Below are 25,836 nucleotides of genomic sequence, written 5' to 3' on the forward strand. Positions count from 1 at the left end.
AACTGTATTGTCTCCTATTCTGAGGTCTTGCAAATACTCATATGTTCCACATCCACCGTCATGGTTTGTGAGTGGTGGCGCTGGCTAACACTCCCAGGGTTAGTTCTAGTTGTAAAAAAAAAAGACATAAATACCCCAGAAAGTGGATGGGAAATCGGCTCCGCGGTAGCTCAATGGTAAGAGCATCGCACGCGTAATGCGAAGACGTCAGATCGTTCCCCACCTGCGGACAGTTGTTTTTTCATCCATTTTCATTTCCATTAATTTAACATTTCTTTAATTCAATTAGTAAGTACAAGTAATTTCCCCTATGTTGTCCTTGGTGTTATTGTTTGTTGGCTTCTTATGATATCATATAAGCTCGTCCCTGCAGTGAACAATCTTTAGAGGTCACACGAAGTTTCCAGTGTAATTTTATCAAAGGTGATATATATATATATATATATATATATATATATATATATATATATACACGTAGGGTTCGGAAAGCTGGTGAGGCCCCAGCCCCCCTCCCCCCCCCCCCCCCCCCCCCCGGTAAAATTAAAGCTTTCCGCCTATGTAACGGACTGAGAACCGTAACCAACCTTTACCATTTGGTTTTTGCGCATTATTTGTTTAGTTTCTAATATTCGAAAATACAAAGTAGTTCCTCTTCGAATACGAATAATTAGTCTATAGCATTCGATTCGTATTCAAAACTTCGAATATTCGCCCAGCCCTATTTGTAAGTCTAACGTGACCCGGTGAGCGAGGAGACCCGTGGCGCGACTCCTTGCTCTAGACAAGAAGAAAACGACAGTGAAGCGCTATCTTGCAGGTTTTTCTCTACCATTCCTTTTAATTTAGCTCATCGTCCCAAACAAACGCCTTGATCCGGCTCCAGTAACGTTATAGGTCGGCACTAGGACGCGGGCTTTCGGTCGAGATACACCGCTAACGGTCCCTCCTCTGTAAAAGTGGTCTCTAGGAAAGAGGGTGATGTAGAAGCGGTGGGTCATCAAACTGTCATGAACCGGCGTCCAGAGAAGCCCATAAAAGGGGTCCAAAGTGCGCGGTCAGAGGACAACCCCGAGAGCCGGCACACGTGATGGCCGCTCGTCGACGTCACTCATCGTGCGGCGCCACAGCGGCAGTGTTTCTACCCGCGCGCGCGCCCGTCCTGTCGAGTTGGCGCTAATGGGCGGGCGGTGTAATAATAGCGTACTCGGCGGCGGCGGCGGCGGATCGGTCATGAGACCACAACGCCCTCTGACTTTTGACGACCTTAACGCGACCGTCGCCCGCCGCGCCGCAGACGCCCTCTAGTTTCCGCCTCGGGCTCTTCCGCCCCAGCTGTCATTTCTGTGTTTTTTCCATCTTCTTTGGCGCATCCGGCGCGGCCGCACGCAGCTGCACGCGCGTCGGCCTGGTGACAGCGGCCGCCGGCGAAGAACAACACCACGCCCGACGCGCGCGCGTGCCCTTCCCGCCCGTGCCGCCGCCGCTAACGGCACACACGCACGGGCCATGGCGCCCTAGGTCGGCACCGAGAGACGCCGCCGGGTAAGCTCCCGCCACGTGCCCTTCTGTCACGCTTCTGCCGCACGCTGTTGGTGTCTTGCGTCGCGTAGGATGCTACACATCTGTGCAACGCGCGCTAGACGCGAAGCTGACCGATGCTTTCGGTGGCGCGCACACCTTAAAAGACGAACCGCCGACAGTCATCGGCTTTCGCTCCCGGTTTCGTCTATTGTTGCGCGCAATTCTGAGCTTCATTAACAGTGCTTTACGAGGATTTAGGAGACAACATGTGACAACTTTTGTTCGCTTAGCGTGCCAGTGGGAATCAGGGGCCGTGTTCATCGAGCATTTCGTACAAAAGAGGTTTACGAAAAAACGCGTCGGTCAATCGCGATGACGGACATAAAATTAGCGAAGGCGGCTGGCCACGCAGTAAAAAACAGTGGTCGCGAACGGAAAGCGTTGTGATACGGTCACGTAGGCCGGATCTATTGCGGGACCTTTTGTTTTTAAGAAATGGAGCCGAATTTACAGTGTCTTCCTTTGAATTCACAAAGTTCTTCGTTCGTAAGGGCTATTTCCATTGGCCGGCCGCCTTGGCTAATACCATGTCCAGCAACATGATTGGCTGAAATTCTTATACTTAAGAACAATTCTAGCGTATAAGAGGTTTTTGTGAATGCGGACCCTGTTTTTCATTAGCCAGAAATTTTCTCTGTTACTATATTCGGTATCACGATTGGCCGGGGCTTCCACTCTACCGTACAAGTTGGTTGCTACCTATTCTTACCAACTGGCCTATAGCGCACCAAATACTTTGCGAATACGGGCTCTAACATATCAGCCTGTATTTCCTTCATTTGGTGAGAAGCAGAGGCGGATCTGGGGGCATTTTTTTTTTTTTACGCAGAGAACTTCTGGTAAAGAAAATAAGCAAATTATCAAGTCAAACGCTTACGATGCCTTCTCCGCGGTCGAAATATATCAGCCAAATCAATTTATGGGCTCTGAAACCGAAACTGGTACGATGTTCTCTTGTTTATACATTCGCAATTTTTGCGAATGTACCCCTTCGTGATAACTTAGAACCTGTGGTGCGGCCGCAATTGACTCCCCTAGGCGCAGAGCGTTTGCAGTGTGTGAACTGAAAAGGAGGGCGTGAAATTCACCAGTGAACTTCACGTACAAGGGAACAGAGAATCGCAAGGTGGAGGAGGCGGAAGGAGACAATTTCTGCGCTATTATGGCTGGCATTTTTGTTTTGAGTTCGGTACCAACCGCAGTAACCAACAGGTATTGCCGCCGTGAGTACATTTTATTAACCTGGCGCAAAACAATACGCTCTCTCGCTCGTATACAGCACTCTCCCGCAGTCGAGAAAATGAGGTTGGCGCACTTTGCATGCAAAGCACGAAACATTGCCTATGCTTCGAACACTCTTGATGGCATTATCGTCGCTAATAGCAGTTTAGTAGACTCAATTTTCCTAGTTAAGGTTCTGTCACGGATTCCGATCGACGAGAAACACAGGCACAATTGCCACACAAAACGCACATTTAATGTTCAACAAGAACTGCTAAGTAATACAGAACGTCCCTAGAAAACGAACACTGCACGCGTATTACGAACGCGCAAAAAAAGAAGCAAATTGCACATTCTACCAAGTGTTATTTTTTCCTTGTTTATTTTAAGACTATAGATAATCTTTAAAAATCGCCTGTGCCACCTAGGTAATACAATTCTTATTCTTGAGCTGGATTACTCGAAGAAGCGGAGATTACTTGCGCGAGAAACCGAAATTCATATAATCGACTAATTTCCAAAATACCACTAATTACGTTTTCAACTAATTACTTCATGGCACATATTGCAATTTGCGAATTGTATCCAGTGAGTTCGCAAGGTGTATCCCCTTGAAATAAAGTTCCAGAATAACCCCAGTTTGAAGATATGCGCCATCAAACTCGCCGTAAAAATGCACTGTTATTCCACTTTTTTTTTTTTTTTTTTACCAAAGCGCTCTTTTATGCATTCAAGCAGGAAAGTAACTGGAAATTCATTTGAAGTGGATACGCCTTGCGAACTGACCAGCTGCAATTCGTAAATTGCAATATAAGCTATAAAGCAATCATTTAAGAATTAATTAGTGAATTTTTGTTCATTAGTCGTCTATGTGTTTCGATTTATCGTGCTAGTAATGGCCGCCTCTTCGAATAATCCAGCTCAAGGACAAGAATTGTGCTATCTGCACCAGGCGATTTTTTAAAATTCTGTAAAACGTAAAAATGGCTTAAAAATGATCACCCCGGATCAAGGGGATACAGGCCTCTGCGCTGCCGGCGGGTCAGTACATGCCCTTTTTTTTTTTTCTTACATACGTATATAATATAACCTTATACATAATAAAAATATTCAAAATAGTGTTTGCCTGAGCTCGTTGGTTGCACAGAGCACAAATGGTTTCCAGCAGAACCTACTGACGCGGACAGAAAGGGACGGACGACGCACGCTGGAGACATGACACACACGACGACGTCGTCCCTTTCTGTCCGTGTCATTACGTTCTGCTGGAAACCATTTGTGCTAAAAAATATTCTTTGTTGTGTAGTGTTTAATGCGAGTCAAATGGTGTTAATCAATTTTAATAACCACACAAGCTAAAGTGGGCACGTTTTAAATTTGTCAGATACCACAGAACACAAATTGGGTTATAAACTGCGTACTGGCTATTCCACTCGGTTGCCAAATAACAGTCGCGTTCCTGTCAACGTGCTTGTGTTCTTGATTATTAAAACTGAAAAACTTTAGCTCAAGCATGACTATTATGCCACATGATGGAAGATAAGCCCGACACATGTTCCTCCCCTCATTTGTCTTTCCAGCGACAGAGAAACCTCCGGACGTAAAACTGAACCAAAACTATCGAAGGACTCTGATAGGACTGACGCCCTGTATTCTTCATACTTAAATTACGTCTTTCTGAACTAGTTAACTGGACAAAATAGAAGTACTGCTCCATTATCTTCTCTCTATACATCCATCAGCATGTCTTTAAAATGGTTGCGCGCCCTTTTTAGATCCACTCACTTCTGAAGTTCTGAGCCTCGCAATGGCCACTAAAGCTAAATCTTTCGCGACGCCTTCGTAGATATTCATAAATTTGTAGTTCCCATCTGTTTCCCTCTATATCCTAGCGTATATACGCTTCCTGTAAAGCTTTGGAGATCTTGTTCACTTGCAGCTTTGTTCTATTTTCCTTTGTCAGACAGAGCTTCCAAAACACATGCTTCTTGCAGGGCCATCTGGCTCTCAACATCCTCTGCGCCTTGCTTCTGCGCTTTCGAGATGTGGGCCTTCTTGAGTGATTAATGAAGCCGTTGGCTTTTGCCTTGGTTTTTATATTTGCCTTTAATGTGGACATGCCCACGATTGACAGCGAAACAACCGCTCTAACATTTCTTCATACATTAGTAACTATGATGATGTTGCGACAGCTGTGAAGCACTGCCCAACTATACTTCCTTCGACATTCTACTTTTCAGACTGTTTCTTTCATCCTGTCGTTCTTTTGCGCTGTGTCTTCTTTTTTTCCCCTTTTTTTTTCCATCGTCCGCTTTTATCGGGGAGGTGTAAATTTCCGTCTGTAGCCGTTGCTTGCTCGTGGTCCACTTCTTTGGCGCCACTCTCGCAACTTTCGAACTCCAGGTGCTCGTCTTGCTTTGCATGTCGCAAAGTTCTGCTCACAGAGGTAGGCGGTCATCGCTTCCTCGATACACATGCACCAATTGCAGTCGGGGGCTCTCTCTTCCTGCAGGCGTGCCCTAGGCTCTCTTTCTCCGAGGCCCTCGTCGTTTTATCTTGTCTGGACACCCTGCTCATTTGCACTGTCTCCACGGACGAGAGCTTCTTTGTAACTTGTTTCTGAACTCTGGCCATATCATGCCCGCCGATGCTGTGAACCATATGTCGCTGTGTATTCATTCTTCCGCCATCATAGCTCCCTGCAGGGCATTGACTCCTCTTTAGGCGCTTCACGACAGCTGTATATCTTGATTACTACTTATGGACTCTCCATCATACCACATTGCTCTTCCACGCAAGCACTCCTACTGTTTAGCTCAGCTTCACTCGCTTCTTTTATTTTCAAAGCGTGCAAGCTTTCTCAGACTATGATTTTCCCTTTGTCATGATACTCTTTTTTTTTTCCTAGGCTTTGCAAAGTGCTGTGCGTTCTCTCGCATCGTGGACACTTTTCTTCTCACTATTAGAGCACTGCACGGGCCGGATTTTTCGGCCCGAGCCCGGCACAGGCCCGCTTTACAAGGCCCGAGCCCAGCCCGGGCCCGTAATACAGAGCCCGAGCCTGGCCCGGGCCCGGGCGTACATGACCGAGACCAGCCCGGGCCCGGCCCCGGCCCGTGGTTCCAAGCCCGGGCCCGACCCGGGCCCGTGGTATTGAGCCCGAGCCCGGCCCGGGCCCGGGCGTTCATTACTAAGCTTAGCTAGGGCCGGCGTGTGCATGACCAGGCCTGGCCTGTAAGAGAAAAACAAATCTTTTTTTACTTACAGATTGTACCGTATCTGTCAGCCTCACCTTCTCGAGGTTTAATCAGCTGCAGTATATAAGCAATAAAAGGCCGAAATCTTTGTTTCTCCCACGGGAACATCAGTAATCCGGCCCATTGCCTGTGCTGCTATTCTTCCGCTGGTGCCCATGCACTTACCTTGATTTGTACGATATGGTTCTATGATGTCATTTAGTATGCAAATATACAGGGTGTTTCATTTTAGCTGAACCAAATGTTTAAAAATTGCCTGTTGCAGATTGCACAGTTATATAATAATCCTTGATCTAAACTACTCGATGAGGCGGTCATTACTTCCACGAGAAAACAGAACGCCTAATTGAAGAATTAACATAATTACGCTAATTAACTTTTTTATTAATTATTTTACGGCACATCTTTCAATCTACGAATTATAGCCGCTGAGTTCGCAGGCGTATCCACTTGGAACGAATTCTCAGGACTGAACCAGTTTCGAGATATTAATTTTCAAAGTGTCCGACGAAATGAATGGGCGTTCCAGTTAACTTTTTGAGGAAAACGCTGTTTTATGCATTGAAGCACAAAACTGGCCTTAGCGCTAAAATAATCCAATAGTATCGACACTGGTAATAGTGCAATCGCAAAAGCGGTAACATGTAAATGGTTTGAGGAGTGGTTCTTTGTATAATTTATTTTTCCTTACGCGGAAACAATGTTTGTTTCTGTGGAAAATAAAAATAGCGTAGCTTGCACTGCCAGCGCAATGCTAAAGAGACAGCGGAGCTGTTGGCCACCTAGCTAGTCCTGGCTTTTGGGCTAGGCTAAGCACTACCAAGTCATCCCCAGCATTCCCCGTAATTGATTTATAAATGATTGATTATCGATTAGCGTAGCTTGCACTGCGTAGCTTTCGATTCTCTATCGCAAGATATTGGCCACGTATTTGGGCTATGCTAAGCACTACCAAGTCACCCACAGAAGTTTCCGGAATTTATTGGTTATTGATCGATTATCGACTAGCTATTGATTGGCTATCAATTGCCTATCGATGACTAAGTTTAAGTAGTCCCCACCATTCTTAGCTAGACTTATCCAGGCTCAGCTTCGCTAGTTCACAGGTGTATGTGCCATTGCGCTTGGACCCTTTCTGCACTGCTGCCAGGATCGGCCCACATTTTTGGATTCAGCGGACACATTAGGCCCGGCTGAAACAGCTCCGCTGTTAAAAATGAGAACTTCATCTGTTTTACTATTTTCTTTGCTAAGATATAGTCATGTGATAAGATATACAGTCGAGAGAGCGGTGTGGATCTGAGAACAAACCGGGATAACCGATATTTTAGTTGACATTAAGCGGAAAAAATGGAGCTGGGCCGGCCATGTAATACGTAGGATGGATAACCGATGGACCATTAGAGCTACAGAATGGATATCAAGAGAAAAGAAGCGCAGTCCAGGACGGCAGAAAACTAGGTGGGGTGATGAAGTTAGAAAATTCGCAGGCGCAAATTGGAATCACCTATAATCACCTATTGCTAACATAGGGGCCATGGGAGATCGCAGGGAGAGGCCTTCGTCCTGCAGTGGACATAAATATAGGCTGATGATGATGATGATGATGACAATCATTTTGCACGTGTCGCTTCAGCTTGGCACAGAATGCATTGAACCATGCAATGCATAAGGGTCGCGTGTGCTCGAAGGCCTACTTAGGTCCTTTAATGAGCGAGCCCGAGTCTGGCCCGGTCCCGTGGCTTCAAGCCCGAGTCCGGGCCGGGCCCGCGGCCTCAAGCCCGAGCCCGGCCCGGACCCGCCAAAAAAACGCTTCGGACGGCCCGGGCCGGCCCGCGGGCCGGGCCGGGCCCGTGCAGAGCTCTACTCATTATTACTTTTATGCCTAGCTCCTTAATCAGCTTGATCTCACGAAACGTAGCTATTATGCTGTCCCAATCGATCTCCAGTGCGCAAGAATCCGTGACCGGGCCGGAATAACCACCGAGTCTACTTAGAGAAAGAGTTATTCTCTTGCGTCATAGATTATCCCAGAAGAATAAAGCAAGATTAAGGTAAGTTCAAGTTCTGTTTGGCACTGAAAAAAAAAGCATACGGGAACATTTGCACATGGAAAGCAGGCACTGCCGACGCAGCGGAAGAGAAAGCGCTCGTTTCGTCTGACTAACAAGCCTTGGAAGGACTTCTGGGCACGCAGAAAATAAAGCGAAGAGCGCGATAGTCTGGCGCCTCGTTCCCAGCCGGGACATTCGTTCCTCGTTGACTTCCTCTCGCCCCGGTTCGCCGTTCATAACGCTCCTGCTCCGCACGCCGCCGACTTTTTCCCATCGCGTCTAATTCCGGTCGGTCGAAGCCGCTGGCGCCTATTCCGGCCGCGGCTCCCACGTCAACCGCGTCGTCAGCCATATGACGAGTGGAGTTCATCGGGATCTCGACTCTACGACGGCAAGTTAGTACACCGCGTCTCGTTTGTGCTGTTCGGCCATTGAGGTCCCGTGTAATCACTGCCTCTCTCCTTGCCGACCTATTGTACCCTGTATCCCTGCATACTCATCCCGACTTCGAAACAGTGAGCCCTGCTTTCAGCCTGTTCACCACTTCAGCTTTCTTCGCATTTGTCTCTGTTTGCCTTTCTTCCTCGCTGGTCGCCTTAGAAGCGCGCTGTCAGTTGTGGACGTGCCGCGACATAATAAGCGCTTTTTCGCTCGAATGTTTAATAATTACTCGACACAATTGTCCGTCACGGCGTGCGTCTTGAATGTATTGCTTTCGCATTGCATAGAATGCTGTCACGCCTCAGGCCCTCGCTTGGTTCTGCACAAACCCCGTGTGTGCCAAGCAGCTTCTTCTGTTGTCCCTCCACAAAGACGTTTCTAAGGATCAGAAACTAACTATAGATTGTTTATTTATTCAAGTACCCTAAGAGCCCGTAGGTATTACAAAAGGAGAGCACAAAAATGAATAAAACAATGTAACACAACTTCTTAGCATACACCACTAAACACGAAAACGAACTAAACGAGTAGAGGAAACGAACTTTATTGCAACGGCACTGCGATGTGTAAAACGATTAGGAAAATTTTTGCAAGTAATACTAATAACCAGAAGTTTATAGTTTTAGAAAGCACTTTAGAAAGTTTACAAATGCGTGGTGATACATGCTGATACATGCATTGTCAAACGGAAGCTGACTTCATGGACGGATGGCAAGGAGGAGCGGTGAATGAAAAAGCACACTTAAATATAAAGTTAGTAAAGAGCTAGTAAATACATGCGTTTACTAGCTTACTATGTATTTTACTACCTTCTTACGAGCTCTGTACTAGCCAGGAGCTAGTAAAGCTAATAAGTGCTGCCGTTACTAGCCAGAAAAGCTTCTCAGTAGTTTTTACTAAGTAATTACTAATCCACTCCTACCTCGTGGGGTCGTTATATTATGGTGTGATTGTGACAGCCTTAAGCAAATTTAAATAAACTGTAGTTTCATTCATTATAATGGCATTAATTAAATTAAATTATGGGGTTTTACGTGCCAAAACCAAGATCTGGTTATGAGGCACGCCGCAGTGGGGGACTCAGGAAATTCGGACCACCTGGGGTTCTTTAACGTGCACCTAAATCTAAGCACACGGGTGTTTTCGCATTTCGCCCCCATCGAAATGCGGCCGCGGTGGCCGGGATTCGATCCCGCGACCTCGTGCTTAGCAGCCCAACACCATAGCCACTAATTAAGCAACCACGGCGGGTCATTATGATGGCATTAACAGTTATGTGCGACGTCGTAGCACACATATATGGAGACAGTAGGTGACAGAACTTTGGGTACAAAGCTTTGATTATTTATCCAAGTGTATAGGTGCTCACCGGTGCAACATTTGCTCCCCAAAGTGGCGCTATAAATACTCTTGCAGTTGCTTGTAGTAGGTGTCGCGTAACACATTTGTCGTTGTGTATGTGTGTTCTTGTTTATCGTTGCTTGATGACTTTATGTAGTACATTTTTACCCATAGTAATTATGCCGTAAGGCCCCTGGTAAGCATTACGTATACCAATAATTGATGCTTAATAAATTGCGAAACTTACAGAAGAACAAAAATAGGTTGGAGTGCAAACAGCAGGCATTACCAAAGCCTGACTGGGAGCATGCCACAGTCGTTGAAAAAAAAAAAACGTGTACAGTCATTGCATTCTACCGGTGCTAACATAGGGGCCAGAAACTTTGAGGTTAACAAAGAAGCTCGGGAACAAGTTAGGGCCCATTCACACTTGCGACTAGGCGAGGTCGCGCGACCAAGTATGTCGCAAAGCGACCAGTCGCAAGTAGTCGCAAATGGTCGCTTTTCTCGAAATGCGACCATTTCGGGCCAGTCGCTCACTGCTCGATTTTTCAGTTGCGCGACCGCAGTTGCAGAACAGCTGAACCAATCAGATGCGAAGGAACAGGACGTCCGTATACGCTGACGCTTATTTTACCCGGCGATGACATTGCAAGCAGACGTGAACGGCATATCGTGATACATTTCGGTTTAGCGACTCGTCGGTCGCATTTGTAAGTGTGAACATCGTTCGTCTTGAGTAGTTTTCTGGTCGCCAGTCGCAATTGGTTGCGCGACCTCGCCTAGTCGCAAGTTTGAATGGGCCCTTAAGGACTGAGCAAAGAGCGATGGAACGAAAAGTGTTAGGCTTAACGTCAAGAGACCGGAAGAGAAGCGCTGTGGATCAGAGAGCGAACGGGGATATCCGATATTCTGTAGTTGACATTAAGAGAAAAAAAACTCTAATGGTGCACCGGTTATTTGCCCTATGTAAATGCATAGGGCAAATAAGCGTTGGACCATTAGAGTTACACAATGGGCGTCAAGGGAAGGGAAGCGCAGTCGAGGACGGCAGAAAATTAGGTGGGGTGATGAAATTAGGACATTTGCAGGCGCAAGTTGGAATCAGCTAGTGCAAGACAGGGGTAATTGGAAATCGCAGGGAGAAGCCTTCGTCCTGCAGTGGACATAAAAATAGGTTGATTATGATTAGCGAAATGATGCAGTTCTCCTATTTCATAGGTATGTATTATTTTACTGTTTTATGTATTACAGTACCATCGACATAATATGCCAATGCAAGCGGCACTTCAGACACCACTGTATTGTTGTTAATTATATCTCAGTTGCATTAATAACTGCACTACCGAGGTAATGAATAAATGAATATGATTACTAACATACAGTTAGTACTTACAACGACCTTTTTACTAAGTGTGAGTCTGAGTTTATGCTATTACTACCTTCATTTACTAAGAAGGCAGTCCTTTTTGTTACAAGTAACGTGTTAGTACTTAGTTAGATATGACAACCTTATCTATCTCTCCCTTTATTTTTGAAATGCTGATTAGTACGGACAAAGATATAGATTCTGCTTTGAGTTGCTGATCGAGTCGGGAGGGCACACGGTAGGCTAGTTTGATATAACGTGTTGCGCGTGACAAGAAATTGTGGTAAAGCTTTTGAAAAAAAGGATAAAAGTGGGAGTAGTTGATGATTCCCGAGAAGAGATAAAAGCTTTATTTTGTAGAATCAAGTTCACTTATACGGCAGGCCTGATGTGGGTTTCAAAAGAGAGATGTGTATACAATTTTAGAGCGTATACTAAGGCGGTGTAAGAAAGAAGTTTAGTGGCGGAGTTAGCTGAATACAAATTACGCCTTACGAAGCCAAGTGTTTTAGATTCATGGCTAACTATCGTGTATATGTGAGTATTCCATGACAGATCAGATCAATGGACACCCAGATCCTTTACAGTGCATACTGAAGTTATAGGCACATGATTTAATGGGTAGTTATACAATACTGTTGTCTTAAGCCTAATGGCTTTTGTTTTAGTGACGTTAACTTATGTTTGCCACTCATTACACCATTTACTAAACTTATCTAAATCAGCCTGTAAGTAGTTCGTGTCTACAGAGCTGCTCATTTGTCCAGAAATCACGCCGTCATCAGGAAATAATCTGACCGTAGAACACGGACCACTATACTAATATCATCAATATGAGCTAAAAAAGCAAAGCTCGCCTATTATTGATATAAGGGTATGTCTGCGCGCGCAATGCTTTGGAAATGCGATCATTTTTCGTTTGCTCGTAGAGGCACGGCGATCAGGAAATCCTTTTAAACCCGCCCAGCGCACTCACAAGGCTAGGAAAACATTATCTTGGTTGTCATCTTGCTAAATGACACGTTTACCGTACTCTGTCACGCTTTTTATTTTATCCACGATTGAAAAAGCTCGTGCAGTTTTCATGTGTTCGGTCAGTTACCAAGAGACTAGCCCTTTCAAGGGGCCAGTGCAAGCTGGCGGCCGACTGCCGAAACAGTCATTCCGTTATCATGTGTTCTGTCCTGCTGAACGTGTTCGTCTTCTTTCTCCCTCCCCCCACCCCTTCCCCCACCCCAATGGACACGAGATGAGGGGGACAAGGGGGCGAGCTCTGCCTTCCGGTCTACATCACTATATTCGTGCGGATGGGAAAACGTGCAGTCAGCATCACCGCTTGATGTCACTTTGCCACTGATTCACTCACACGGTGGTTAATCTCTTCGCCGGCCTTCAAATTTCCGGCCGCAGCCTGATAACACGTTGCGTTCGCCTGCCACACCGCCCAATATTGACCAGCGACGGGATTGCGTCGCTTCCCGTTTTAGTCAATAACGCATAATTTTGTTCTGTAACACGTGACCGCGCTGTTTATTGAATTGTGCAAAACGTTTTCGGACGCCAGGTCCGCATGTATCCTCTGTAAAAATTGTTGGGTTTTTCATCCGTCGAGTTTTGTTTTCACGAAGTTATCGTGCCTGCGGAGAAAACAAGAGGTAAGGCCTATGTTTTAACATATATTACTCACTGAAGCCGTGAACGGTGAAAGCCTTTCCACTACTTCGCTTCCAGGTGCATAACTTTATGCTTTTAAAGTGATCAGCGTTCTCGCGTGGATGCGTGTTAAAGTCAGTGAGCTGGATTCAAATCAAATTGATAAGTGCAAGTAAAGATGAAACAAAGAAGAGGAGGGGAAGACGAACCGGTAGTTTTATATATAATAATTCCTGCGTTTCAGCCTTTCTGTGGATGGATACATTTGTGTACTCGCAGTCTCTGTGGTTCACGTTTACCTCTTGCATTCTGCTATTTCTACTTACCCGTAGCGCCGTTCAAGAATGTACAGTCAGTTTTGAAAGTTTAATGGAGGTCGGGGAGTGAGGGCTGTACTACCGCGAAAAAAAAAAAGAATTTCCGAATACTTTCTGCGTGCAGCGAGCAAAACTATTCAACACTGTGCTGATCCGCATACCATGCAGTCATGGCAGACTAAAAAATCTGAGTACCATGATGGAGTGAGGGCCCAGGGTGCTGAAATATTCAGCTTTTTTTTTTTTACAGATACCGTGTCCCGTAAGCTTTTGACGCCGACAGTGTCGTCAACATGCGTCACGATGACCAACTAGTCTAAGCCTGTTTGTCGATGTCCTAGTTACTAATCGCATACCTGACTGATGTTTCTTCCCGCTTTTTCATTACGGATCGTGTTTCAGAATATCCGATCCTAAAATAGCGCGAGCACAGAGCGTCCCTCTCCTGCACGTCCTGCACCGCCCTTGCTCTCTTATCCCTAGTTAAGATATAGCCACATGGGCCATCTTTTTTTCGTTTCCTCGCCCGGTCCGCCTTGGCGCGATAGTGGTATACGGAGCCAGCCAATTTCGCCCGCTGCCCCCCCCCCCCCCCCCTCCGCAAAACGCGGAGCAAAAGAGCACCACCACCGCCACCGCACGACTTCCACTCCCTTCTCATTTTGCTTATGCCGCGATTCGTCCCCATCTGTGTTTGGGCGTCCCCGCCCAGACCGCGACGATGCTCCGTTTGACGACGCTCTTCGGTACTGCCGGCGGACCGAGCGTGGTCGCGAGTGGCCCACGTGGCGCTGTTTAAGAGGGGTGGCACGCGGGAACACTTCCGCTCGCGGGGTGGGCGCACCGGTCGGCCTCGGTTGCCTCGTATTTCCTCTAAAGAAAAAAAAAAAAGTTACATCTTCGTGCCGCCCGCGCACTCCTATACAGCATATAGCACCGCCCCACTGCCGGAACTCGCTTTTCCCCGCGAAAGACGTGCGGTATTTCGCAACGCGCGGCAACACTCTGGATGCATAGTATACGTGTGGCGGAATCGCAGGATTCGGTTGGGCGATTTGAGACAAACGCCGCGCTGGAAAGAAAAAGAAAAACGGTCACTACATTATACGGGGCGCACCGTAGTACTTGACCTTGGTCCCGCCTAAGCCTCACGAAAACCGTGCAGCGCTACGGAAGCTAGAGCTTCAAAAATGAGTAGCGCAAGAATCAGACGGACAAGCACGGGCGCCAGATGGGGCAGGCGCAACTCGCGCAGTGGAGCGCCCTGTCCCGTCCGGTCTGCGTTTTTTTTTTCTGTGTGTTTGTTTGCCCTACCCGTTTTAGACGCTGCGTAAGGTAGCCCAACAACACTGTGTAAACTAGGCCAACAACATGGTGTTACAAAGCTAGAGTTGCTGGTTCAAAAGATGGTCCGAATCAATTGTTCGAAGCGCGGACTTGGCATACCGTATCCTAATTTAACCGATTCTCCCCAACAGGCACGATCACCTATAGACACATGGTCTATGCGCTTTGAGCCACAACGTAGCAGAAGTAGGCAGGCATATTTCGATTGCAGAAGTGTGAGAGAGAAGCATGGAGGCGATAAGCTCCGCTGCTCCCTTGTCGCCATCTGCGTTTGACTATGTGTGTCGTCGGCCCGCTATATGAAGTCACGGTTGAGAGCGCGAAGGTCTCGATGTTATGAAGGCGTTGTTGCGACAGTTTTCCATGCACAGTCGGTCAACACCACCTATATATAGATATAACATTAGGCGCCGTACACCGAGAAGACGACACAAGCTTATGTCGTCTTCTCGCTCGTCCTCGCTTTCTGTGCTGTCCACTATGTGGAACGTGTCCAACTACAAGGACCCGCCGTGGTTGCTTAGTAGCTATGGTGTTGGGCTGCTAAGCACGAGGTCGCGGGATCAAATCCCGGCTGCGGCAGACGCATTTCCATAGGGGCGAAATGCAAACAACGCCCGCGTACCGTGCATGGACTGCACGTTAAACAGCCCCAGGTGGTCAAAATTATTCCGGAGTCCTCCACTATACAGCCTGCCTCCTAATCAGGTCGTAGTTTTTGCACGTAAAACCCCAGAACGTAATCTAATTTTAACTTAACATAAGGCATTGTCGTTTTGGATGTCACATATCGGACCGACAATCCGACAACAGTGCATGAGTAGCGGCACCGGGTGCGTTTTTTATTTTTTATTTTTTTTTTATTTTTTTTTTTTGTGGCAATGGAAATGTCGGTCTACAGTTGCGTGACGCTGCGGTTCTAAGAGCATGCATGCTGTCTATATAGGTGGCGTTCGGTCGGTGCGAGCTTATCTAAATAAAGCTGCTGTAAACCTTTTAAAGAGAAGTTTCTTTGTGAACACTCCCGGACCTTCCCGACTGTGGTTGCTGCTGCTGTCTTGCTGAATAGATCACCCACAAAAAGAGTTTAGCTATGAGCCTGACGCAGAGATCGAACCTCGGCCCCCCAACACAGCAACGCGATGCTCTAACCATTTGGCCACAAACGCACTTTTTTTTTCTTTATTACGCGGGAGTAAAATATCCTATAAAAAGCAAAGACCTTCAGAAACTGAAGGTGACTCCAAAACCATACACTTTAAAATCGGGCCAGCAAACGCAAACGTCCAATAAAGACATCCAGTATGGCGGTGATTCTTGAGCGGTATACACACCACGTACGAACGTAAGCAGCATATTCCCGAAAGAACGACCGACTGCTTCGCGGTGATTCAACATGCCTGTCGCACCTCTGCTGCACCAAAGGATATATGCAGGCCAAGTAATGCGAACATGTCACATGGTGGGCCAGCGAAATTTTTGAAAGGAGGAAAACGAATTGTGTGTGGTAAAGCTTTTTTTTTCTTTTTTGTGTTCCTTGGGGAATGTCGCAGACGAACACGACATCCTCACAATCTACATAACAGTGATCAATCGCTTCAACTCGCGGACACAAAGGACAGTTTGTCTGCTCACGGCTCAGGTTGCAAACTTTCCATCGCGTGTTTGCCACTTTTGTCTGGAGCTCACGTGTTGATGTAGGCCACAATCGCGCGTATTCCTGCCAACTCCAGCTAGAACTTTGAGGTGATCGCCGGTTGCTGATGAGAATGATGATTCTCATACCATGGCACATGGTATGAGAATCGACAAGGCGATTGGCCAGAAGTGAGCGGTGCATTTAAAAGAAATAAGAAAGAATGAAAAAAATACAAGCCAGTATAAGGGTTGTCACATGTCTTAGCACGGGTGCATGAGTGTAGACGCGCGCCGGCCCGTTTCCTTTACGCCAAAGACGCAGCAATGAAGTGGGTAAATTTGTAGCATATCATTAGCCGTTTCACGAAAGCTTCGCTTCACATAGATTACAAGATGCGCGATGGATCTGCAGAATATTTTGTTCCGGTCTCTCTCGGTTGGCAAGCAAGTGTTTCGAGCTAAAGAGAGGCAACCAAACGGCCTCGATGTTATTTTATGTATTTTCTTTTCTGAAGTAGGAGGGGGGGGGGGGGGGGATGCGGAGGAAGCTGAGAATACACACTGCTGTTGAGGAATCGCGAACAAAGTAATCACATCTGTTTGCAGTGTATCTAATCGGGGACGCGATGCTCTAATCAACTCGTTGAGGAGTTGCAGACCACATACATGCGTACTTCAATCAATACGTTGACCGTGGAGACAAAACCACGGCAATACGAAGTCCATGGCCATTACAGCCGCCATTTTAAAACCTCTAAGAGCGGCTGGAAATAAACGCAAGCCCGTAGCTTCTGAGCCATCCAGCACACTATATGCCGCGCCGGCCCGCCCACCTCACCGATACAATGCCCTGAAATGAGCCCGCTAGACGTTATCTGTCACAATCCAAGCCCACGTCGATTAAAACTTCCAAGAGGGCCCAGAACACCTCTTCCCTGTATGTCCAGGGCATAGCTGTTCGCGTCGTATTGTCCGCCCCTCTCACGCGGCGCTTTGAATGATGGCACTGGGCGACATACCTAAATATTTCAGGTTTCTTAAACTCAGCTGAAATGCGGCGCTATAGAGCGGAGCAATTACCGGTAATTCCAGCAAGTCTAGATCCGTCTGCAGCCAACAACATCCTCCTCCATTTCCTCCTGGAAATAAATTTATATCGTGTCATGGCTATACGAATTCTGGTAACAAAAAATGTACTTGTACGAGTTACATGCTGCACAGAATGCAAAGCTTATTCTCTTTGCTTGCTAGAGCTTTTGAAACCTTCAAGCACAGCAAATTTATAGTACTTCACTAAGGATGATCACAAGTGAAAGGCGCGAATATGAGGAAGGACAAGGAGAGAAACACGCGCACAGGGTGCCCTGTGTGTGTTTCTTTCTTTGTCCGTCGTCGTATTCGCGCCTTTCACTGCAGATCATGCTCAACCAACACGCCAAACTATCCATCTATAGCGTTAAGCACAATTCCTCGTATACCTTTAGCTTTGATTTTCTTGTCTTATTGTTTGAAAATATAGAGTTTGTGCTGAGTAACTTGTGATGGACATTCGCTCTCGCCCTCATATATACGTATACTGCGGTGACACTTTCATACGCTTCATGCAAGATGAATTGCGCATTATAAGGTCTGTTAAACGGTGTAACGGCTTGTCATTTCGGCGCTGCCGTCTTGGCCATCCCTTAAAGACGAACATGGCACTAAACAAATTCAACTAATTTTTATTCGGATGCTTATTTGCAAAAAGGGGCGCTATAACGTAAAATGATTCCAAACTCCTGACGTCAAATTTATGTAACCACAGACGCAAGCATCGGGTGGTGACCCGTAGCGTTGTCTGAACAACCCAATCAAACACTCTCCTCGTTTATAGGAGGTCACAATTGTTCGCTTTCAAAACCAATTACATTGTCTACACTCAGCGGTTTTTCTTATCTAATTGGCTGACAAGAGGCGAGGAGCACGCTCTAGTGGAGAGGGTTTCGATGGAGCCGAGCCAGCACAGTGAAAATAGATAACCGCATGAAGAGCGTGCACGGTGCCGGCTTCGCCGATTGGTCCGCTTCGCCTTACTTAGCTTGCGGTGGCTGGTCGGAAATTGCGGCGGCGTGCAACGGAAGGCCGCTAAAACGGATCCTCAGCAAGGAAGAGTTGGCAGAGCGATGTCGTATGCATGCCGAAAGGGCTCGATAACGTTTTACTGCCACGCAAAAAGGTTTATCATGCGCAAATAAATACATGCTCACCGGCCGGTGCGAGTAGCGAGGGCCTGAGCGATCGGCTCGCAGCCATCTTCTATTCCTTTTGGAACGGGGCAGTCTGTAGCTATTCAGAAAATTTTTCAGTTTTGCTCGGCATATTAATGCTTTTTTTTTCGCGTACACGCCACTGTGACGTGGTGAGTTTTCGCGGTTTTGTGAGGTCGCGTGACAGACAGGCGAAGTGGGCGTAGCCAGAAAACATTGGACCAATAGAAGAGGGCTATAACGGTGAAAAGGCGTCAAATCAGGAATGATTATTTTTTCTTTTGTGCGGTTTAATCATGCATAATCAGTGTGTATACGTTATATCAGATGGGGAGCTATCGTGGTTTTCGTGGGAGTGGCTCGAAAAGGTTTTGACCAATCGTGGAGGCTGATTGCATAAACTTGAATCAAGACAGTTGGAATCATTTTACGTTATAGCACCGAAGGTGGCAGTAAATCTATATTCGCGACCTTCTACTTTACAAATCTGAAGCCTTCCTGTTTTTTTCGTCTTTCTTTTTTTCTATGCATAACTGCGTGGATTGAACACGTCGTCACCAGATGCCCATTCCCGCTTGTAATCTCTTTAGATAACGATGTTTTTCGTCGTTATCTTTAAATAGCGAAGCCCCTCTTTTACGCGATATCGTTAAGGGCACGTGTCGCAGAAAATCCGACGTCGGTGTCGGCGTGTATGTCGGCGTCCGTGGCGGAGAAAATCATTCCGAACCACCCCGACCGCGCAGGCCCTCCACGTGGCGCAAGGTGTTAGTAAACAAAAATTGAATTTCTCACAGTGAAATTCGTCAGAAAAATGGCAAAGTACAACTTAACCACAACCTACAGACATGGTGGCGTCGGACTGTTATTTGAATGTACGAAAAAGTGGTCGCAGTTTCACCTGAAAGGCGAAGCATCAATTGCGATAGCAAACTTGTAGAGAGCTATACGGAGTAATGATATTAGCTTTATCAGCTGTATAAACTTGGACATGCAGCAGCATCGGCAACACGCAGAACTGTTGTCGACGCCATCGGCGTTTTGCCCGCGTTCGCTCAAAATGCGTGCGGCGTTGGTGACTGTTGCCGGAGCCTGTGATATAAATAGGCACTTGGTGCCGCAGCTAAACGTCGCCTCCCTTCCCTCCCCCTCCCCCACGGCTTCTCGCGCGTCGGAAGAAGGTGCGTTTGCTCTACATATATGGTGATTGTAAAGGAGAAAAGAGACGCCTACTTCTGCAGCCCTTAAGCGAGCACGGCGCGGAACGCGCGTTTGTTCTCCGCCGTGCGTTCACTCCTCGTGAAAGACGCGCCCCTCGCGCCCTTTCACTCGCACATACAGCGTTCGGCGCGCGGCGACGATTTCTTTTCCAAATGACGTCATACGGAACCTCACGGCGACGGCGACGGCGACGGCTACGGCGACGGCTACGGCGACGCCGACGGCAGAAATCTGCTTTTGAGTGTCCATATAATTGCTATCGCAATAAAAACACAATTCTGTTATGAGGAAACTCAAACACCAACCTCTTTTCCAGCACGTCTACCATACCAACAGCGGCGCGCTCGGGTAGGCTACTTGCGAAAATCTTATCCAGATGGCGCTCGGCAGGTCAAATTGGGACTTGGCCTGCCTAATGCGTTTTCGACACGCGCGCGCGTCGGGGCAATAGCAAACAATTAATAAAATAATAAAAAAGGTCCTAGGGCCTTCACATTTTAATATAAGACGACTTATATTGCCCCTGAAAAAACGGCTTCTCAGCAATTCATTTCTGTTTAAAAGTGAAGCCGACTTTAAGGGATCGGTGTAAGCTTGGTCTTTGTAAGCTGGCTTTCCCACGTTCTGTGTTGTAGTGAAGCCTACTCAAAGAAATATGCGATGCGAACGGGGCCCGATAACGCTATCGCGTTTCACTCTCAAAGGCAAAGCTTAAGCGTCCTCCAGTTTTTCTCTTTTTTTTCTGTCATCGCCTGGAGCTTTCGGCAACATTTTTTTATTTAATCTTTTCTTTTTCGTGTACGTAATCTTTAATAAGTCCGTAAAATTAACACTGCAGATGTATGAGGCGGCGCACGATTCTCTTGTTAAATATTTAGCGCTAAAACGACGATACATAGGGACAGAAATAAAATGTCACAGTTTCGCCCTAAGGGCGAAGCAATGAATGCGATAGCAACACAGCAATGTCATACGAAGTAAGGTGAGCGGCTTTGGTAGCAACAACACGCAGAACTGTTGTCGACGCCATCGGCGTTTTGCCCGCGTTAGCTCAAAATGCGTGCGGCGTTGGTGACTGTTGCTGGAGCCTCTGATATAAATAGGCACTTGGTGCCGCAGCTAAACGTCGCCTCCCTTCCCTCCCCCTCCCCCACGGCCTCTCGCGCGTCCGAAGAAGGCGCGTTTGCTCTACATATATGGTGATTGTAAAGGAGAAAAGAGACGCCTACTTCTGCAGCCCTTAAGCGAGCACGGCGCAGAACGCGCGTTTGTTCTCCGCCGTGCGTTCACTCCCCGTGAAAGACGCGCCCCTCGCGCCCTTTCACTCGCACATACAGCGTTCGGCGCGCGGCGACGATTTCATCTCCAAATGACGTCATACGGAACCTCACGGCGACGGCGACGGCGACGGCGACGCCGACGGCAGAAATCTGCTTTTGAGTGTCCATATAATTGCTATCGCAATAATAAACACGTATACACATGGGACTTTGTGTATGTGGGTCACACACTCCTTTTAGCGCTAAATAACATGAGTCTCGAGCAACAACTGATCGAAGCTAAGATTCAGTTGCACCAGTCCTCACTTGCTCACTCCTCTCCTTTAACTGAAAATGATTAATCGTATAGTAGATAGGTCAGCTCAGCCTGGCAGCTTGCGCAGCCACTGGTCGCAGCGGCCGCTACAATACGATGCCGTTTATATGCAAGATGGCGAAGCATGCACAAAGGCTGTGTGATAGCCCCTCGGCGCCGCAGCTAAGCCGCTGAGCTTCTTCACTTCCTGGGATCCCAGGAGACCGTGCTGGCCATTCCAGAATTCTGCACTTCTGCTCGCTGTAATGTAATGCGAGTCGCGCACATATGTATTTCACCTTTAGCCACAGCAGCGCCTCGATTCAAACCAGTAAGGCGCAGTAGAGAGTTTTAGATTAGGGCGACGCAAGAGTTGGGGCCCCCTACGCTTGCGTCCCCCTAATATAAAACTCACTAGTGACTGCGTTGCGTTGCGTGCGGGCGTGTGTGTGTGTGTGTGTGTGTGTGTGTGTGTGTGTGTGTGTGTGTGTGTGTGTGTGTGTGTGTGTAGATAGGCTAAAACGTCATACCGATCATAATTACCCCCTATGCAATCGAGGCGAGCACCCAAGATGTAATTTATGTGCAATCTACACTTGTAGTCCGCACTTATGCGACTCGTCGACTGTGCGTACGTGCTGCGACTACCTATCCTTTTCTTGCGGCCTCCGGGATCTCTATACTTTCGTTGTCGATTGTCGTCACTGCGTTGTCAACTTTCCTAATCTTATCACAACACGTAATCTTTTGCCGTCCTAGACTGCATTTCCCTTTCCTTGGAGCACTTTTGGTTATGTTCGATTATTAACTGGTTATCTGTTTTAAATAATACATGACCTACGCAACTCAAATTTTTTTCCTCCCTCGTCTATAGAATATCAGCTATAGACCCGTCTGGTCTTTACTGCCGACTTCCTGCCTATTAAATTTAGAGTCCCTAAAGAGAAAAAAAAACGCTTCGAGCTGTATTAATACATCAATTACCCTTCGACAATGGACCTTTTTCCAATTCAGCTATGCGCATGCGCGTACCCTTGCCTCATGCTGCATTCCACGCCGCGCCGCCATTATCGCAGGGCAGGTGTGCGAAGTGAGTGCGTGAACCCTTGCATGATCCGCGGTAATTTTCTGAGCTTGAGGGGCTGAACAATAATTTTTCTCGTGTTCTGGGCGAGAATATTGGTTCAAGGAAATACTTAGCAGTTCGTGGGAAAGACTGCAAGCACTTTTGTCGATGAAAACGACTACGTCAATTAACGCTCGAGCGGTAGGCGCAGCGTTTGCGATGAATCTCATGCCGGGCACTTGCTGTACTGTCGATTTCACAAACCGGCGTGGAATGGTTAACGTATTGTACTGGAGTGGAGCGCACGGTCAAATAAAAAAAAGTACCCTGTGTTATCAGAGTTATCACGCGATTCTTGCTGAGTGAGGCAAGCCTGAGTTCTGGTAACAGCATGACACTAGCGCTGTGATTATTGCACTTATCGTTTTACGACTGACTCGGAAGTCACGGCGATGTTTTAATCTACTGGTAGGTATACCGCACGGATTTTCCCATTGGCTTAAGAACCTGTTACCACACGCGGGCGGAAATAGCTGTACGGTTACGTGGGGCCAAACGAAAAGAAGAATCTCGCCACACAACCGATCAGAATGCCTCGTGCGAGGCCAAAGGCGACACACTCGTGGTGTCACATTATACAAAACTCGCGAGTCTTGCTTTTTGCGGGCAAATCAAGCTTTACGCGCCTGACAAAACAACGTGTTGCGTCCACTTACCTTCTGCTTACTGCCCCCTCGTACTGTGTTGCGTCCACTTATTCCCCAGTACCATGCCATATACGATACATATCTCGAGATAAAACAACACTTGCCCTGCAGTACACTCGCAGTACGTGTGCAGAAGTTTTGCACGTTGTTTGTTCATCATGGTGAGCTACTTGCATGCCCGCTCTTGAGGGCAAGCACGTACGTGCATGCGTCTGTTGACCGCCTCCTTCAAGTCGAGCCACTCCAAACGACGGTCGAGTTTATCCTGAAGAAAGTCCTGCCGCAGCGCGTTTGACGCTCACACATGCCTTCGCCAGTTAAATCAAAGTACTGACCAAGCTGTTGAAGAATAAAGGCTGGCGCATCTCTCAAATCTTGGTTACAAACGGCCTGCACGTCGCATCAGCCTGTTGCCGTCGCGTCGGTAAATGTAAAATCTGTTATTACTACACGTGAGCAAATACGCGCACGCTAGAGCAGGACAATGAGAAGTTACTCCAACAACACAAGCGACAAAAGGGGAAAAATAAGCAGGGACGGCCATCTCGAGAGACTGCTTGGTCAAACTAGTCAAACGCTACCATGCTCTGCGTAGAGGCGAGAAGCGGCGGGAGCGTATGTGTCTTGCCCGTCAAATTTAGTTGAAGTGGCGGCCGCTAGAGGGGTCGCTTACTGGAAAAAGGTCCATTCCAATAAAAACCCACTCTTACCGCGAGGCGAAGCTTGGTGAGCCACAAAAGATGCAAAAAGCTTCAAAGACGAAGTTTTCAAGGTACCGCACCAGCCCGCCATGACGCCATGAATTTTGACGGCATCTGCTCGAATTTAGATATTTTTTAAAGACAATAGTCTTTCTTGGGCTACCTAAACGCGAAAAACTTGGTCCGTCTGTCTCTCGGTTCAACCGCCCGGTCAAAAGCAAGCATGAGGAGAGGAGGTGCAGAGAGAGAAAGAATGAGAGGCAGACAGACAGCGAGATCAATAAAGAAAAGTAACTTCCTTGGCGAGGCGGGATTCGAACTCGGGTACCCACGGTCCGAAGGCGAGCGTCATAGCCACTAGGCTATGCCCGCATTTTTTTCTCTTTCATGGTATTTATTACTTTGACATATAATCCAATAAAACACTCACCAATTGTGCATAGTGATGGCGGGCACAATGATTCACACACAGAAAAAGAGAAGAGGCACTGTTCCGCTTTGAAATAAGGCTAAGCACCTCACCAAAATGGGGTACCAGTCCGGTTGAACATCAAATCCATCATAAGTATGTTTTATATGCACATTCATCTGGATGAAATGTACTTTTGCAGGTACAACCGGTTCGACGTTGCGGTCCATCATTCGCGCCTTCCACAAACTGTGCATTCCCATGAGAAAAAGCTTGTCAAAAGGTACATAGTGATCAGAGGTCGGCAGCAGGTATCGCACTGTATGGGGGTTGATTTCAAAGTCTTTCTTTAGAGTCCGTTGGAGGATATCCCAAAATAGAATGGAATCTTTGCAGCCAATAAAACAGTGTTCAATTGTCTCTGGCACGTCACAAAGACGACAATTAACAGAGGACACAAATATACCTTTTTTCTGTAGCCATGTTTTTACCGGTAACGTTTCACTATGTAGTTTATAAAAGAATGTTTTGCAGCATGGGGATATATAAATTTTACGAACCAATTTTAGTACATCGTGGCCTGGCCATTCAATGTATAGTGATCGGTAAAATGGAAGCGGAAATAGCATGAACAGTGAATCTTTGTAGAACCTTTTACGTAACACGAAGTACAAGTATTCAGTGGAAAACCGAACTGTCAGGAAACGAACCGCCAAGTACACCTCTTGCATGAACCCCAACAAGCATAAACGCCAAGAAAAATTTGAAGAAACAACTAAATCAGGCAAAGCATCAACAAGTGTTACTTGTATGAATGACCGAATTATAGGACGCGAAGCATCGCGAAAAAAGAAGAAACAAGACACTATTTGCCGCACGTAAAGATGCACTAAGCCGAGCCCACCCTCACTAACTCTTTAAAAACATTGTCTCGCCTCATGGGCTCAAAAGTGGAGGACCATGTGAAAGTTGCAAAAATTCGGTTAAAGCGTTGAATGTAGAGCCTTGCAATACGTGGTAAATTTTGGTTGCCAAAAACTTATTGCAGGCTTCAGCCTTGCCGAAAATAGAAAGGCGGTATGGAACGAATGTCTGAGCGTAACTTTGCAAGGCCGAAACCCGTTCTTTCCAATAGTGCGCGCCTATATTTATGCGTCTAGCGGCACGCCAAAATAGGTTGGCGGAACATCAGTCCATTTAAAGCCTGCAAACTGTTCTGGCTTATAACACCAGGAGCCGAACCATAAGCCTAAGCTTTTCTAGGAGTTGCAGGCTTTGCAACTCCTCGAAACGCTGCCATATTTCTCTATTGTAGCTACAACCTTTTCAACACTGGGCTTATCTGTGCAGAAAAACGCTAGATCATCTGCGTAAGCTAACGCCTTAACCTCATTACCCAGTATGTTGAAGCCATGGATGGAACTTGACTGAATTACGCTTAAGCATAGTGGTTCCAGGTAAAGGGCGAAGAGTACTGGGGACATCGGGCATCCTTGCTTTACCGAAGAGCAGATAGCAACGGGTTTGGAGAGATGGCCATTATAACTAAACGAGTAGAACAATGGGTGTAGCAAAGCCTAACGCCTTTAAGCACAAGGGAGCCAACATTGGCGTGTTCCAGAAGAGAAAATAAATAGGAATGACTGACTCGATCAAAAGCTTTAGCAAGGTCTACTTGGAGCATTGCAAGCT

At 47.0% G+C, this 25,836-nt stretch overlaps 1 protein-coding gene across 1 annotated transcript in view; it reads left to right on the forward strand.

Moving 5' to 3' along the window:
* The first annotated feature begins 1,398 nt into the window (after nt 1-1,398).
* The window catches only part of LOC119432958 (uncharacterized), a 118,171-nt gene continuing 93,733 nt past the window's right edge, over nt 1,399-25,836 (forward strand). Inside the window, exon 1 of the mRNA XM_049656865.1 lies at nt 1,399-1,542. The gene's annotated coding sequence lies outside the window, so the exon portion shown is untranslated. The remainder of the gene's footprint in view (nt 1,543-25,836) is intronic.

This window comes from Dermacentor silvarum, chromosome 1 (assembly GCF_013339745.2).
Source record: "Dermacentor silvarum isolate Dsil-2018 chromosome 1, BIME_Dsil_1.4, whole genome shotgun sequence".
Classification (NCBI taxonomy): Eukaryota; Metazoa; Arthropoda; class Arachnida; order Ixodida; family Ixodidae; genus Dermacentor; species Dermacentor silvarum.